General features: G+C 34.7%; 1 protein-coding gene across 1 annotated transcript in view; it reads right to left on the bottom strand.

Annotated features, from left to right (window-relative positions):
- DPYD (dihydropyrimidine dehydrogenase) overlaps nucleotides 1-18293 on the bottom strand; it is a 1478957-nt gene that overhangs the window by 819596 nt on the left and 641068 nt on the right. The gene's annotated exons all lie outside the window — the stretch shown is intronic.

Here is an 18293-nt window from a genome sequence, read left to right as displayed (position 1 = left end):
ATGTGAGCTGAGTCAAGAATCCAGAGCTTCACCATATTCATCCTTAGTTGAGAATGTGTGTTAGGGAAAATTTGTTTGTTTGTTTGTTTATTTTGTTTTTGCTTCTGTGCATATATCTGCAGATGACTGCAAAAGTGCATATAGAAGTACTTATTTTGGGGTTATGAATATATTTTAACAAACAAACAAATTTGCAAATACAGTATCTGTAAATAGTGAGGTCTAACTGTTTCTACAGGAAGTTTTCACAGGAAATACGATTTTGAGATTTAGAAGCAATAAAATATATAGATTAGAAAAAGGGTTAATAAAGACAAGAAAAGAAATAATTCATAGCAAATGAGCAATAGTTTAGGACAAAAATTAGAGCTCAATATACTCTTGATGTATTTATGTCATAGATTGTCAAGTTAAGGGTACTATTCATATTCACTTCAAAAGAGGAATGACAACTTAAGGACAACTAAAATAAAATTATTTGGGAGATTCTGGAACAGAAAAGTTAGTTTTAAACAGATTAAAGCATCAAGTTAAACATGGTGGCTGGCTGTGTGCCTTGGAGTTGATTCCGACTCACAGCAACCCTGAACAGGGTTTCCGAGGCTGTAAATGTTTATGAGAGCAGAATGCTTCATCTTTCTCCCATGGAACAGCTGGTAGATTCAAACTGCTGACCTTGAGATTTGCAGCCCAATTCGTAACCACTACGCTACCAGAGCTCCTTCAAGTTAAACATAAAACAACCCAATTGAACAAACTGTTATTTTGTCATCACCTAAAACCATTTTTATATGAACAATAATATTTTTAAAAGGTAAAAATAAATTTTGATTTGAAATTTTATCCTTTTACCTAAACACTATGGAAATTGTAGAAACTACTAACAGACTGCTGTTGATTGTAGGTTCCACACTAGGCAATGGGGCACAGGACACACACAATTTCATAGATAGATAAATGAGTGAGTAGATAGATCAGTTTTTACTTAAAAATTTGCAACTGTTTGTATTTATTATGTTACTTCACCTTTCACAAGAAAATGAAATTAAATATTCATGCAATTATTTCCAATGCAGAATGGCATTTTGAGGGGGGTTTCCTCATGTCTTTAAAGGTCACATGAAAAGAGACCTTTATCATTCATTCCCCATTGCATAAAAGATCATCACCACCATCTGTTGACAGTTGCTTGAGTTGCAAGAGAGTTAATAGTGAACATGACACTCAATTCAACTTATTTTAAAAATTGGAACTGGAATATGCAATAATTGAATGTTTTATGTAATGAATTTTGTGTAAATAATGAAAAGAATTCTATGTTATAATAAATCTCATTATTTATTCAAATAGTAAATAAACTTAATTTTTAAGGGCGAGTTTAACATAATTTGAATAGAAGTTGTAAGCCGCTCGTCAGCCTATAACTCATTGGAATACTTAAAAGGGATTCTAGAATTTGCGCCATGAAATAGGTTTCTTACAGAGCCTTTGTAGTGCACAGAACCTTAAGTGGGATCCTAAGCCCCATGAAGAACCTTCTGAGGTGGGATATTCCCACTTGAAAGGACAAGCAGACCAGCCTGGAGCAGCTAGAGGAACAGAAGATACTTCTTGAAAGGAAGAACAGCAGGAAAAACTAAAAACAAAAATGGAAGTCTGATCGGCTATTACAAGAACAAGCAAGTTGTTCACCAGGGAGTTATCAAGTCCCTTCAGGACAATCACCCTTCTAAGATTAGAACTCAAAGAGAACACAGTCTGTGTTGGATTTGTACAGCCGGAATGCTCCTTAGCAGCCAGGATGTCGAGACTTTGTCTCTCATACTTGCACATAGTATCAGGAGGGACCAGTCTCTAGAGAAGGATACCATGCTTGGTAAAGTGGAGGGTCAGTGAAAAGAGGAAGACCCCCAATGAGATAGATTGGCACAGTGGCAGCAGCAATTGGATTCAAACATAGCAATGATTGTGAGGTTGGTATGGACGATGGTGTTTCATTCTGTTGTGCATAAGGTCAATATAAGTTGATATGAACTTGACAGCACCCAACAACAACAACAACATGGACAAAATATTAAATGATGCAGAAAACATCAAAAGAAGATAGAAGGAATATACAGAGTCACTATACCATAAAGAAATGGTCAATGATGAACTATTTCAAGAGGTAGAATATGATCAAGAGCCAATGACACTGAAGGAAGAAGTCCAAAGTGCACTGAAGAGATTATCAAAGAACAAAACTACAGCAATAGAAGGAATATAAATTGAAATCTTTCAACAGACTGATGCAGTGATAGAGGCATTCACTAATCAATGCCAAGAAATTTGGAAGAGAGCTACCTGGTCAATTGATTGGAAGAGATCCATATTTGTGCCTATTCCATAGAGAGGTGACCCAATTAAATGCAGAAATTATCAGACAATATCATTAATATTGCATGCATAAAATTTTTTTGATAAACATAATTTAAAAATGGCTACAACAATACACTGCAGTGAACTGCCATAAATTCAGACTTGATTCAGATGAGGATGTGGAATGAGGAATATTATTACTGACATCAGAAGGCTCTTGGCGGAAAGCAAAGAATACCAGAAAGTTTTTTTACCTGTGTTTTATTGATTATGTAAATGCATTAGAATGTGTGGATCATGACAAGCTATGGACAACATTGAGAAGAATGAGTATTCTGGAACAGTTAATTGCATTCATAAGGAATCTGTACATAGACCGAAAGGCAGTTGGTTGAACAGAACCAAGGAACAATGGAAGGTTTAAAAGTAGGAAAGATGTGCACCAGAGTTGTATTCCTTCACCATATGTATTCAATCTGTATATTGCAGCAAATAATTTGAGAAGCTGTAATTATATGAAAAAGAATGTGACATCAGGATTGAAAACTCATTAACAACCCGTGATATGCAGATGATACAACCTTGCTAGCTGAAAGAAAGAGGACTTAAATCATTTATTGATGAAGATCAAAGATTACCTCCTTCATAATGGGTTACATCTCAGTGTAAAGAAAAAAAAAAAAATCCTTACCACTGGGATAATAAATACCATCAAGATAAATGAAGAAAAGAATGAAGTTTTTATTTTACTCAGATCAACACTCATGGTATCAGCAATCAAGAAGTCTAATGACATATTGCATTAGGCATATCTACTGCACCAAAACCTCTTTAAACTATTCAGGAGCAAAGACATAATTTTGAGGACTAAAGTGTGCCTGGCCCAAGCCATGGTATTTTCAATTACTTTATATGCATGTGACAGTTGGAAAGTGAATAAAGAAGGCCATAGAAGAATTGATGCATTTGAGTTACGGTACTGGAGGAAAATATTGAAAGTATCATGGACTGCTTGAAAAACAAATAAATCAGCGTTGGAAGAAGTACAGTCAGAAAGCTCCTTAGAAGTCAGGATGGCCAGACTTCATCTCATATACTTTGATCAAATTATCAGTAGGGACCAGTCCCTGGAGATGGGCATCATGCTTGGTAAAGTGGAGGGTCAGCAAAAAAGAGGAAGACCCTCAACAAGATAGATTGGTACAGTGGCAGCAGCAATGGGCTTAAGTACATTAGTGATTATGAGGTTGGACCTGGGCAGGAAGTGTTTCATTCTGTTGTGCATAAGGTTACTATGTATTGGTAGTGACTAAATGGCACCTAACAACAACAACAGTTTATAAAGTAAAGGGTGGAAGGGACTATCTGCTATGATTATGTACAGTTTTACTGTGATACATCTTGATGGATACTGCAGCATGTTGTCAGTAGCTCCAGAGATGAACAGAAAAAGAGCTTGAAAGAGCATCCCCAAATGAGCTTATTCATAGTCTATTATTCCACAAGTGGGAGAAAAAAGTGTTAAATGATATGATGCCTGGAATTTTATGCAGTCTTTAAAACGAACTAAAACATCCTTAATTCATACCAAGCATTCAAGATTTATGTTAATTTTCTGCTTTAATTACTACGATGTTGAAATGAGCTTATTTAAAAAACAAAGACACTCTGAGGTGGCTTTATAACAAGAAATGGTTTTGAAATAGGAACTTTTAGTCAATTTAATGTTATGCATGTTTATATATACATATATATATATGTATATATAGACTTAATTGTATTGTGACACACAAGTTCTTCAATAAACCACAGCTTAAAATTGCAGAAAACGTCCCTCAGGGACACATCAATAGCAGATGCAGATTGCCAAGGTCAATTAAACTGATGTAACTGTACTGTCATATATGTAGAAGAGAAACCCACAAGCATATGACAAGTATATTTCTCAGTATTTATAAATAGATGTCAAGAATGCTATACTTTAGTACATAAAAAATAAAACAATATAACAGAAATTGCAATATAGGAGGATTATTAGCTTTCTTTGCAGATTTTGAATTGTTATAAAACAATGAGGGGGGGACAGTAATTTTCAACACTTACACTACAATGATATCTTGAAAACAGATGAATTCATCTATATGCTTATTGTTTAATTTTACATAACCTATTATTCAGTGGAACCAAAGCACAAGGAACCAAAAGCAGAGACAATAAACTTGGTAGTTCAGAGGTGAAAGCAAAATCTCAGCAAAATTAAATACATTCTAAGTACAAGGCTAGGATATCACAGTTATATTTAAGTAGAATAACCTGGTATAAGGAAGGGACAGAATCAAAGATTGCCTTCAACTAAGAATTTCAAATCCAGATAGAATGAGCTTTCACCTCAGATTCTTTCCACTTGTAAGTATCCAAATCAGTTTGATATCTTGCAAACACAATAAAGACCACAGGGAAGATGTACCATTTTCCTTTTATAAAACCTTCAAAAGGTATCTTTGATTATTTTCCTCTCTTCGAAGACTGTAATTATCATCTTCAACTATCTTCAGCATATTGCATTTCTCATTTTCTCCTTTCAATTCCTGTCTTCTTATCTTCTAACTTGAAAAACTTTGGCTCTGACATTTTTGTTGTTGTTAGGTGCCATAGAGTAGGTCTGACTCCTAGTGATCCTATGCATAACAGAATGGAATTTAGAGCAAAGGGTAAATGGATAAATGAATGAGTACATGGATCAATGCTGTCATACATGAGTTTTATCTAATAATTTGCTACAGTTTGTATTTATTATGTTATTTCACCTTTCATAGGGTACAAAACTTTCAAGCAATTCTTTTTAACACAGAATGGCCTTTCAAGGTCTTGACATCATTCTCTTCTTTTACTGCTATTATATATATTCCCTTAGGATAATTTATATTGACTGCCTACTTTTTTCACCACCCAATTATTGCAGACAGTCTGTGATAGGTCTAATGGTAATAGGATCTCCGTGGTCATCAAATTCAGAGGACTTGGTCCTCCTTCCTTTTGCATTTAACAGTTGAATGACCATTAATTTTAAAGGTATTTCCTTCCGTAATTTGCATAAGACTACCACATGCATAGGGTTGCTGAGTTGGAACTGACTTGATGGTGCTTAACAACAACTTCTGATGTGGTGCTGAAGGATAAGGATTGCACAGGTAACCACAAGTTCAGTAATTCAAGCCCACTACCCACTATTGGAAACCCTATACAGAATTGCTTTGAGTCAGAACTGACTCCATGGCACACAACAACTACAATAACACTCTATCCATACTCTCCTTATCCTTGGACTATTATCCAGTGGCTCCATTTCTTCCTTACTTTCTGGTCCTTCTCTGATATAACCAGTCCACTCTGTTCTTTGTAAAAATGTGTAGTTTTTTTCCTACAAATCCACGTCTATGAGAATGACCTAAAATTCTAACATAAGCTCTGAATTTTCTTATGGCATTTCTGGTTGCACACCAAAGATTCCAGCTGGGTGATCTATTGTCCCTTCAAAATCATTGTAGCCAGGAAATAATTTATAAGCATATTCTAGATCTTGCAACTAGGTGCTAACCATTAAATTATTATAACTGAAATCTTTTTTTCCTCCTATTACAATTAAAGTATTATTCTCCTCATATTGATGACCAGTCCCTAGTGGGTTAATGCACTGGACTGCAAAGTTAGTTTGAATCACAAGGCTGGAGGTTCAAGCTCACCAGTCACTCCTCGGAAACCCCATACAAGATCACTATGGGATGGAACTAACTCAATGGCACTTAGCAGCAATAACAACAACACAGCTAAGAGGTTGAAGAATTGATATTTGAATCTGGTCATTATTTTAAAGCCCTCCTTGCCCTCCTTGCCTCTGATCCTTTGTATAAGGTCAAGAAAAAGCCAGGATGGGCCAACAGCAATCTCACAAAGCTTTTATACTGGGAACAATGGGGTTCATTGAAGCTGGTAGGAGTTGAAAGAATAATATATTTTATATTTATCTATTTAGATCAACTTCACTAATCTAGCCTTTAAATCATCTCTTCCAGTAAAACATTTTATTTTTCCTATTAAAATTGACAATTTATTCTGTGGAATACTGGTGTGGTGCTGTAGATTAATGCACTGATCTACAAGGTCGGTTTGAACTGCAGGGTCGGCAGTTCAAATGCACCAACTGACCCTCAGAAACCCTATATGGGGTTACAGAGTCAAACTGACTCAATGACACTTAACAATAACAACAACTCACTCAGTCCTTAGTTCCTTAACACAGACATCTAATGTAGCAACTCAATGACTGTATTTCAGTTATTCACTTTGTCCATTACTGAAGCTGACTCAGTTCCTTCCTCAGCATTTAGCAAAATAATTGGCACAGAGAAGGAACCCATGAAACCAAGAACACCATACATGAAAAACACAAAAGATAATAAAAATACAGGAAATAAAACAAAGACAAAAATGCACATGAGAAGAGACTCTGAAACTATCTCTTGAATGTAGAGAAGCTAAAGCAAATAAAGAAAATGATGGTGTAAAAGAGCTTAACAGAAAATTTCAATGGGCAGTTTGAGTATACAAAGTAAAGTATTATAATAAAATGTGTAAATATCTGAAATTAGAAAACCAAAGGGAGGAACATGCTCAGCATTTCTCAAGTTGAACTAGCTTAAGAAAAAAACCAAGCCTTAGCTTGCCATGTGGACAAAATATTCAATGACACAATAAAAATCAAACAAACATAGAAGAAATATGCACAGTCAGTGTACCAAAAATAATGGTCAATGTTCAACAACCATTTCAAGTGGTAGCATGTGATCAAGAATCAATGGTACTGAAAGAATCAATGGTATTGAAAGAAGCTGTGTGTAAGGCACTGACAGAAAACAAGGAACCAGTTATTGGCAATATTTCAATAAACTGATGCAGCACTAGAGGTACTTACCTATGCCAGGAAATTTTAAAGACAGCTACCTGGCCAATCAATTGTAAGAAATCTGTATGTGTGCCCATTCCAAAGAAAGGTGACCCAAACCAATTGCAGAAATCATCGAACAATATCATCAATATCACATGTAAGTGATTTTTTTACTGAAGAAACTAAAAAACAGTCAAATCATTACATTGACAGAGAACTGACAGAAATTCAAGTCGGATTCAGAAAAAGATGTGAAAATAGGGCTATCATTGCTCACTCAGCTGGATCTTAGCTGAAAGAAAATAAAACCAGAAAGATGCTTACTTAATGTTTTGTGGAAGCAATGGTCAAGAAATCAAGTGATCTATGTCCACAGGTAAATCTGCTGCTATAGATTTCTTTAAAATATTAAAGGGCAAAGATGTCACTTTGAGGACTAGAGTATCTCTGGGCCAAACCACAGCATTATCAATCACCTTATATAAATGTGAAAGTTGGACAATTAATGAGTAAGTCTAGATAAGAATCGATGCAGCTGAATTGTGGTTTTGGCAAAGAATATTAAAAGTACTATGGATTACCAGAAGAACAAACAAATCTGTGTTGTAAGAAGTACAGGTAGAGTGCTCCTTAAAAGCGATAAAGTTGAGGCTTCATCTTTTGTTTATTGGACTTGTCTGGAGATACCATTGTTTGTAGAAGGACATCAGACTTGATAAAGCAGAAGGTCAGGGAAAAAGGAGACCTTCATTAAGATGAAATGACACAGTGCCGGAAACAATGGGCTCAACAGAACAATAATTCTGAGAACGGCATAGAATCAGGCAATGTTTCATTCTGCAATGTGCATAGGATCTCCATGAGTCAGAACTGACTCAACAGCACCTAACAACAACAACAGTAGGATCCTAGTAAGTATTTTCAGGTTAATAATTCAAAATCATCTCCTCCATTTATGTAGCATCTATAGTGTTGTTGTTAAGTGCTGTTGAGTTGGTTTCGACTCATAGCAACCTTCTATAGGATTTCCAAGGAGCATCTTGTGAGCATCAATATTATTATCTCATAATTGATTACTTTTCTTACAGGTCTTACTTCTAAAAATAGACAGTCATCTCCTTGTGAATTTGACACCCAAGTTTACTTTTGAAAAATAATTTTAAAACATTCTACAGTGACAAACACACATACAGAATATACACATGGTTAATTTCTTTTAATTGATTTTACTATTTCTTTTAACTGGTGTTACTTTTAGGAGCTTTGGTAGCGTAGTGGTTATGCGTCAGGCTGCTAACCTGAACATCAGCAGTTTGAAACTACCAGCTGTTCCTTGGGAGAACAATGAGGCTTTCTGCTCTGATGAAGATTTACAGCCTAAGAAACCCTATGGAGGGTTGCGATGAGTCAGAATTGACTCCAGGGCACACTGTCAACAACAACACTGCTACTATTTGGTTTGTAGCTAAAATGTACTTACAGAATGCAGGCAGTATGAACTGACGAATCTGATTTTTGTCCACCACGCAGAAGACCCTTAGTGACATATATTTACTACATTAGTTTCTCAAACATAACAATTCTGAGGCTGGAGCTGGACTGGACAGCACTTAGCTTTATTACACATAGGATGGTTATGAGCGAAACACACTCAATGGCACCTAACAATAACAGTAGGCTCAGAATTAATGTAGGCTTCCCCAAGTTCAATATGAAGTATGAATGTCAATGTATACTTCCTTTTTTAAATTTACATTCTACTGAAAGAATTACCATTGACAATTTCTATTACCATATAGTAAATTCAGAATTATAATGGTGCAAAAACTTCACCCAAAGCATTCTCTACAATAATTCCATCTATTTAAGACTCTAAACTCCTTGAAGATATGATTTCATTTTATCTGGAAGATATATACTCAAAGGGGTCAGTGTCCTTGAAGTAAATACATGGGGATTTGTTTTTGAATTCTCTGTTGGATTCCCAAATGCTGCACTTTGATTTACTTATTTATATTCAAAGACACCATTTACTTAAGACTGTAAATTCCTTGCAGGCATAGATCATTCTTTAATCTGATTTGGCCATAATCATCATAATTCTATGTGCATTTAGGCGTTTAATACTTCTTAATAATTATGAAATATTGAAAAAAAGTAAAAAACACTTTCTAAATATTTTATGTAAAGTTTTCACTGAATCCAAATTTTGAAATGCTGAATGATGCCATGAAATGATACAAACAATTCTAGAAAGGCTGTTAAAAATATTTAATATTAGAGCATCATTTATTGCATTTAAAGTACAAATTAAAAAAAAAAACACTAGGATGATAGTAGTAAATTGTTCTACTTGGAAAACAATATTATTAAAATATAAGTGAATACTGAAAAATATTTTAATTAACAAAATAAATCAAATGGAAAAGATTCCCTAAATAGAGCTTTAAAAGTAAGTCTATGTGTGTTTGACTGCCATGACTAATTATGTATCCATGTAATGTGTGTTCAATTTGGGCTTATTTAAATAGCAGAAATGCTCATTAGCTGCAGTAGATCTGTGAAGCTTCAGTAAACAGTTTAATGGTTTTTATGTTTAACCAATTTCATAAGTTCCTGTAATTTTAGCTTTAGCAGCTCATTAATGTTATTTTTTGATATCCATCTTACGGCTTTTTTTTTTTTTCCTTTGTCAATCGATAGTCAGCACTTCAATGCAACTTAAAGCACACAGTAGAATTTTGTTTATACAATTTTAGTATATAAACAAATTCATAATTCAACAAAATGTAGCTTCTTTACATATAAATATTGTTGGTAAAGCCAAAGACAATATTCAGTATGATAATCTTAAACTGATAATGTTAGGAAATCTATACTGAGTGCTTCCCAAGCATTTTGTTCTGTGCTGGGTACTATATAGACATTATGTCCTTACAATCTTATAGAACAGGTATTATTTAGTTTTATAAATGAGGAAAATGAGTCTCAAATAAGTTTCTCAGGTCACAACCTGAGGATTTGCATCTAACTACAAATAACCTAACAAAGCATTCACAGGGAAACCCTGGAGGTTTTCACAGGCACCCAGAATGCACAACTAGAGCTACGGAGAGGATCTGTCCTTTGAATTAAATACATTTACAAGAATGGGTAAAGTTCATGAAAAAATGCAAATTTGAGTACAGGTGACAATACAGTTAACCACTTAATATTTAAAAGTATCAGCAAGTGGAACCTTAATTAAAGCCAAAGGAGGAATCACCTATTATAGGAGAATCAGAGTATTTCTTAGTCACAAAAGCCAATTAAAAGATATTTCAATACAGGTCAAATACAAGAGAAATCTAAGGAAAGCAACTGAATTTAGTGATATGGAAACTACTGAGAAGTAAAAAATTGACACTTGCAGTTAAATAATGGGGACAAAAATCAGGATTAAAAAGGAATGCGAGTGTATCTGGCAAAGATGACAAAGCAGAACATACAGAATATTCTTTCTAGAAGTTTGACGATACATGCTTGGGAAAAACAACACAAAATGTTGCATTCATTAAGTCAAATAACAAATATTTATTGTCTGTTGGTAGCTGGTGTCAAGTTGATTCTTACTCATGAGAACCACAAATGCTGCAAGGTATACCTATTCTATGGGTTTTCTTGGCTATCACGTTAATGGAAGCAGATTGCCACTGGACAAATTAGTAGTAGAGCACCAACCATTTGCATCACCTAGGAACCTTACTTATTGTTCACCGTGTACTAAATCCTGCTGTAAGCATTGCAGTCAGCCATGCATAAAACACCTATCTTTGAGGACTATACATTTCATTTTGCAGGATATAGAAAATATATGCCAACAATTGAATTAGATGAACATGAAAATGGTTATGAAGAAGGTGACATAAAAGACAGTGGTAAAGTGAGGGGGCATAAGAAGTGGAAGGGGTGCCTTAGATCATTTGAGTTCCTGGAGGGCGTCAGAAAGGGCCTCTTAGATGAGAGGATATCAGAGTTGAGAAAAAAAAATGGAGTCTATGAAAACTAAGAGACACATCCATTCAGGCAAAGGGAATAGTTGCAGAGATTAGGTTGATGCACTTGAAGAACAGAAGGGAGATCTGTAGTAAAGATAAGCAAGAAATAGGGGAAGAGACCTGAAGCAACAAATGGGATCAGATCATGGAGGACACTGTAAACTGAGGGAAATGTTTTATTGTAAATGACTTAGCAAAAAAAAAAAAAAAAAGAAGGGGTTGGGACATAAAGTGAACAGATCTAATTCATATTCACAAAGTTGATTCTGATAATATTATATGAAAGCAAGAGTAAAGAGTAGAGCAGAAAGACTAAATAGGAGGTTATTTTCTAAAAAAGAGAAGGGGTCCACCATCTGAGCCTATCCCTCAACAGGCGAGATCTGTCTAGACTTCACTAATCTTATAAACACCACTTTCAGATACTCTTGGTCTTACTGAGACTTTTATATAGTCACATTTAAAATTAAGTAGTCAAATCATTTTTTAATACAAAATATAAATTATTGTTCATTCATTCACTCAGTGGACCCTAAATGAACTGGGAAATGTGTTGGATGCTTTGGATTAAATTTTTTCAAACCTATGAGGTTTTCTGGTCCTGTAAGAATTATAGCCTTGGAAACCACATGAGTCAGTCACTATGAGTCAGAATATACTCAATGGCAGTGGGTTTGTGCTGATGTTTTTTGTTTTTTGTTTTTTTTGTCTACAATATGATGTAGAAAATATAAGATACACAGACTGAAAATAGGCAAATATTTGGTACCAAAAAGGAGAATCATATGTAATTGCCTGCTTTCTATATATGTTAAAGGAAGATATTGAAACAACATACCCCTTTAGATCTCCAGTACCTACAAACAGTATAAAATTGATATATTAACACTAAAAACGTTTCATAAACTAACATGTTTTTTGACTTCTAATCTATTATTTCTTGTTTTATACACTTAGATCTAGCCAAATAAAATACCCTGTGTTCACTCTGACTGGAATGTGTTTTCTTTGTGTCTTCTCAGTCCTCAACCCTTATAAAAAATGTCACTGCCTCCATAAAACCTTCTCAAATCCTTCCAGCTTGACGTAATCTCTCAATCCTGTGTGTTGCAGTAGCAGTTACTCTGTTTTTCCTCTAATTATTTGCTATCTAATGGTATTTTCCACTACTTGTCTGTCAGTCTGCCATATTTTGCTGCTTGCATGTAGCTATGATGTTGGAATATAACCACCAATATTTTAATTACCATAAGGGTTAGCCATGGTGGACAGGTTTCAGCTAAGCTTCCAGACTAAGACAGAATAGGAAGAAGGAGAGGCATAATACTTTTGAATGTTTAACTCTTGAAAACTTTATAAATAGCAGTGGAACATTTTGTCAAATATATGGCCGGAAGATGAAAACACACTAAATAGCACCGGAATACTGTCTTATATAGTTCAAAGATGAAACTCCAAGGTTGGAAGTCACTGAAAATACAACTGAGAAAGAGCTATCTCCTTAAAAGAGATGACTTTGATGAAAAACTAGAGTAAAGCTTTTACAACCTTCACTTGTGGACAGGGCACAACTCAAAATGAAGAGAAACATTTTTAACCATCCACTAATAATCAGAACATGGAGCTTGGGAAGTATGAATCTAGGAAAATGGAAGTTGTCAAAAATGAAATGGAACATATAAAGATAGGTATCCTAGTTAATAGTGTGTTGAAATAGACTGCTATTTGCCACTTTGAACTATACAACCCTATGGTTTAGTAGGCCAGAAACAACAAACTGAAGAATAATGGCATCACATTCATCATTAAAAGATCATTTCAAGATCTGTCTTGAAGTATAATGCCATCTGGGATATGATAACATCCAAACATGTTCTGGTAGCGTAGTGGTTACAAATCGAGCTGCTAATTGCAAGATCAGCAGTTTGAAACTACCAGCTGCTCCGCAGGAGAAAGATGAGGCTTTCTGCTCCCGTAAAGATTTAGAGCCTCGGAAACCCTGTTCAGGGTCACTATGGGTCAGAACTGACTTGCTGGTACTTAACAACAACATCAAACACCTACAATGAAGACCTGTTGACATTATTATTATTCAAATATATGCACAAACCACTAAAGTCAGTGATGATGAAATAGAAGAATTTCTACTAACTTCTTCAATCTGAAAATTGATCAACCATGCAATCAAGTTGTATTGATAATTGCTGGTGATTGGAATGCAAAGGTTGGAAGCAAAGAGTAAGGGTCAGTAGTTGAAAAATGTGGCTTCGGTGATAGAAATGGTTCTTGAGCTTGCAGGATTAATGAATTTTGCAAGATCAATGAATTATTCATTGTAAACATCTTTTTGAAACTACATAAAAGATAACTGTACACATGTACCTCAGCAGATGGAATGCACAGAAATCATATTGACTCCATCTGTGAGAAGAGACAATTGAAAAGTGTCATATCATCAGTCAAAGCAAGGTCAGGGGCAGACTGTGGAACAGACCATCATTTTCTTATATGCAAGTACAAGCTGAAGTAGAAGAAAAAATGTTTAAGTCTATGGCAGCCCAAATTTAACCCTGAACACGTCACACCTGAATTTTAGAGAAAATCTCAAGAACATATTTGATGAAAGCATTAGTATGTAATGACACACTAATGCATTCATCAAATTATGACACACTAATGACCAAAGACTGAAAGAGTTGTGGAATGACATCAATAACATCATCCAGGAAGAAAGGAAAAGGTCATTAAGAAGACAAGAAATAAAGAAAAGAACAAAAAGGATACCAGAAGAGAACCTAAAACTTGCTCTCCAGCACAAAGATGGTACAGTGAATGGAATAATTGAGGGGGTTAAAGAGTTAAACAGAAAATTTCAAAGGTCAGTTCAAGAAGACAAAGTCAAGTATTACTATGAAATGTGCAAAGACCTAGAGTTAGAAAAGGTAAGAACACGTTCAGTATTTCTGAAGTTCAATGAACTGAAGAAAAATTCAAGATTGCACTTGAAATATTGGAAAATTCTCTAAGAAAAGTAATGAATGATACAGCAGTATCAAAAGAAGATGTAAGGAATACAGAGTCAGTGTACAAAAAAGAAATGGCTAATGTTCAACCATTTCAAGACATAGCATGTGATTAAGACTAATGGTTTTTGAGGAAGAGACCAAGCTGCACTGAAGGCACTGTCAAAGAACAAGGCTCTTGGAATTGATGGAATACAAATAATAATATTTTTCAATAAACTGATGCAGCACTGAAAACACACATTTATTGATGCCAAGAAATTTGGAAGACAGCTACCTACCTAACTGATTGGAAGAGATTCATATTTGTGCCCATTACAAACAGAGGTTACCCAACGGAATGAAGACATCATCGAGTAATATCATTCATATCACATACAAATACAATTTCGCTAAGGAGAGTTTAAAAAATGGTTGTACCAGTACATTGATAAAGAAATGCCAGGCTTTTAAGCCTGTTTCAGACAGGGACATAGAATGAGGGATATCATTGCTAATCTCAGACTGATTGGATTGAAAGCAGAGAATACCAGAAAGATGTTTAGCTGTGCTTTATTGACTATTCAAAGACTTTCATCTGTGTGAATAATGATGTTATGAGTGACATGATGGAGCACTGGTGTTCCAGAACACTTAATTGTGCTAATTAGGAATCTATATGTAGACCAACAAGCAGTTGTTTGAATAGAACAAGGGATATTGAATGATTTAAAATCAGCAAACTTATTGCATTCTTTACCATACCATACTTAATGAATCTGTATGCTGAGCAAATAAGCTAAGAAGGTGGATTAAGTGAAGAACATAGGATCAGAATTGGAGGAAGACTCACAAACACCATGTGATATGCAAATGATACAACTTTGCTTGTTGAAAGTAAGGAGGACATAAAATACTTACTGAAGAAGATAGAAAATCACAGCCTCTGGCATGGGTTGCACCTCAATGTAAAGAAAACAAAAATCCTCACATCTGGATCAATAAATAATATCACGATAAATGAAGAAAAGTTTGAAATTGTCAAAGACTTCATTCTGCTTGGATACATTATCAACACTCATGAAAGCAGCAATCAAGAAGTCAAAAGACATACTGCATTAGGCAAATCTGCTGCACAAGTACTCTTTAAAGTGTTCAAAAGCAAAGGTGACATATTGAAGACTTAGGTGTGACTGAATCTGGCTATGGTATTTTCAATAGCCTCAAATGCATGTTGGACAAGGAATAAGGAAGACAGAAGAAGAATTGATGCATTTAAGTTATGGGGTTGGTGAATAATATTTAAAAAGTGGTGGAATGCCAGAAGAACAAACAAATCTATGTTGGAAGAAGTACAATCGGAATGCTCCATAGAAGCCAAGATGGCAAGACTTCAACTTTCATACATGTTATCAAGTGGTACCAGTGCCTGGAGAAGGACATCATACTTGATAAATGGAGAGTCAGCAAAAAACAGGAAGAAACCTGATGAGATGTATTGGCAAATTTGTATTAATAATGGGCCCAAGAGTAACGATTTTGAGAATGGTGCCTGACCAGGAAGTATTTTGATCTGTTGTGGATAGGGTTACTAGGAATTGGAACTCAACAGCATGTAACAACAACAATTGGTATATTTATTTACATACATTTTTCCTCCTCTATTAGACTGCAGATACCTGTATGCATGAATGATGCATTTTTGTATATCCTGGAGAACATAACACAAATTCATATATACGCATGAATGTATAAACAGAATGAAACAGTGGAAGGAAAGATTCCACAAATATAAACTGTATTAGAATGTTTTTTAAAGTTACATTAAAAATTTTGTGTTTAATCCCACCATCAGGAAAGAATCATTTTAAATAATAAAATATGGCATAATGCAATTATTCTATCCAGTTGGAAGTTTATTTGGCAAAAGTGTAAGTCCATACCATAGGGAAAAATGTAAAACATTGGGCTATGTTAAACACAATGACAAAGCAAATTGTCAACACACTTTGGAGAGGGTTTGGAAAATCTGTGAACATTTGCTGAACACATATTTAATAGAATGCTTGCCATGCTTTCATATATTTGTATAAAAAATGATAATTGAAATAAAAGTCTTCTGAAAACACTTAAAATAATAAAATGTCAGCTTTACAAATTATTATGACTATGGCTGTCATAGAAAGAAAGTTTAGCGGTGGATAACATTAACTCACATGCAACTTGGCGAGGACCTCTGAATGAATAGCTATTAAAGTAGATACAAGAATTTGTCACTCCAGCAATGCCAACATGTGCTTGTACATATTACTTTTTGTGTGTAGCTTCCATATTTGGAGTATGATGTTGTTGCTGCTATTAAGTGCAATGAAGTTGATTCTGACTCACAGTGATCGCACCCTGTATAGGATTTCTGAGGAGTGGCTGGTGGGTATGAATCACTGACTTTGCGGTTAGCTATCCAGTGTTTATCCTACAGTGCGACAACAGGATTCCATTTGGGTGTAAAATTTAGTATTATTCAATACAATTCCATAATTTGTACAATTTCTACTCAACATTTATGTAGGTCAATGTCAAATTAAACCAGATACGCTATCCTTTTTTTTACAAGGTGCTTTGAGCCAAGAATACAAATGTAAGATAATTAACAATACTAATCTTAATGTACAATACAAATATATTTTACTGAGGGCATTTGAGTATAATCGCTATCATTATTTTGAAATTTCACATGTTGATTTTACATCTCATAGCAGCCTAATGTAGTTGAACATTTCACAAGAATATTAGATTTCAGAAGAAATTATAACCTAACTAGTACTTAAAACACAAGCATAATAGTCCATGGTCAATAAAGCCCAGGGCAGCTATTACACTAAATACTGAATAATATTGACCATGTTTTATGATTTTTGTTCTCTGAAACAATCATGCTATTTTTCATTTTTCTACCCTTTTTATTTTCAACAAAATTTGTTACATGGCACTGTTCTACTTCATGTATATAATCTTTGATTTGATGAAAAACTACTGACTTAGCCACTGTCTCCCTGTAAGGATGCATATGATATCAACCTCTAGTGAAATCTGGAAAATAAAGATAAGGAAAGGCTTTGAACAGAACTAGTCACTGGGGAAACAAACCTATTCCTATGCAGTTATTACAGAGAAGTAAAATAATTATCGAAATATCATGTTGTGCCTCAAATAGATGTCTCAGGTGGTTGCAAGTGATGTGATGTTGATTCCAAGTCACTTTCAAGACTGTTATCACTTTGACCTTCCCTCCTCATCACCTCCACTACTTTAAAATAATTCCAAAGCAAAACTGTGCAAGTATTCCATTATTTTGGATGGCTGTTCTGCAGAAATATCAGTACTTACCTCAGATTCTATCACCTCATACCCTTCCTGAACAATATATTTTTTAATTTAGAAAACAAACATATCATTCAGCCAGCAAAAACAATCTCTCTTCCGTCATACTAAGATCTTACTGGGGAAACTTTCCTACCACATTGGATCATGTACTGTGATTGGATAGTTTTGTCTAATTGTGTTGTTGTTGTTATGTGCCATCAGGTTGGTCTGAGATATTGGCTTTCCAAGGCTTTATAAACTTGTGGGAGCAGAAAGTCTCATCTTGCTCCTGTGGAGTTCCCTTTGCCTAATTTACTCATTCAGTATTACATAAAACACACTTGCCTACTGATAAACACTCAAAAAGTAATCCTCGATTTCTAACTCCCAGATACTTGAAGAATATTACAAATTGTTGAAAACCTATACTGAATGGAAGACTTAACATCTATCAGAGTTACTTCATTAAAACAAAGATTTCCACATTGAAAATCCCCCATTTGTCACCTGAAGGTTTTATGGGGTAAACTTTGAAATCAGTAATTTGGCATATACGTTGTTGTTGTTATATGCCATCAAGTCGGTTCC

This window comes from Chrysochloris asiatica, unplaced genomic scaffold (genome assembly GCF_000296735.1).
Source record: "Chrysochloris asiatica unplaced genomic scaffold, ChrAsi1.0 scaffold00002, whole genome shotgun sequence".
NCBI classification, from domain to species: domain Eukaryota; kingdom Metazoa; phylum Chordata; class Mammalia; order Afrosoricida; family Chrysochloridae; genus Chrysochloris; species Chrysochloris asiatica.
The sequence above is the reverse complement of the archived record's forward strand: the minus strand, read 5'-3'. Positions and strand labels throughout refer to the sequence as shown.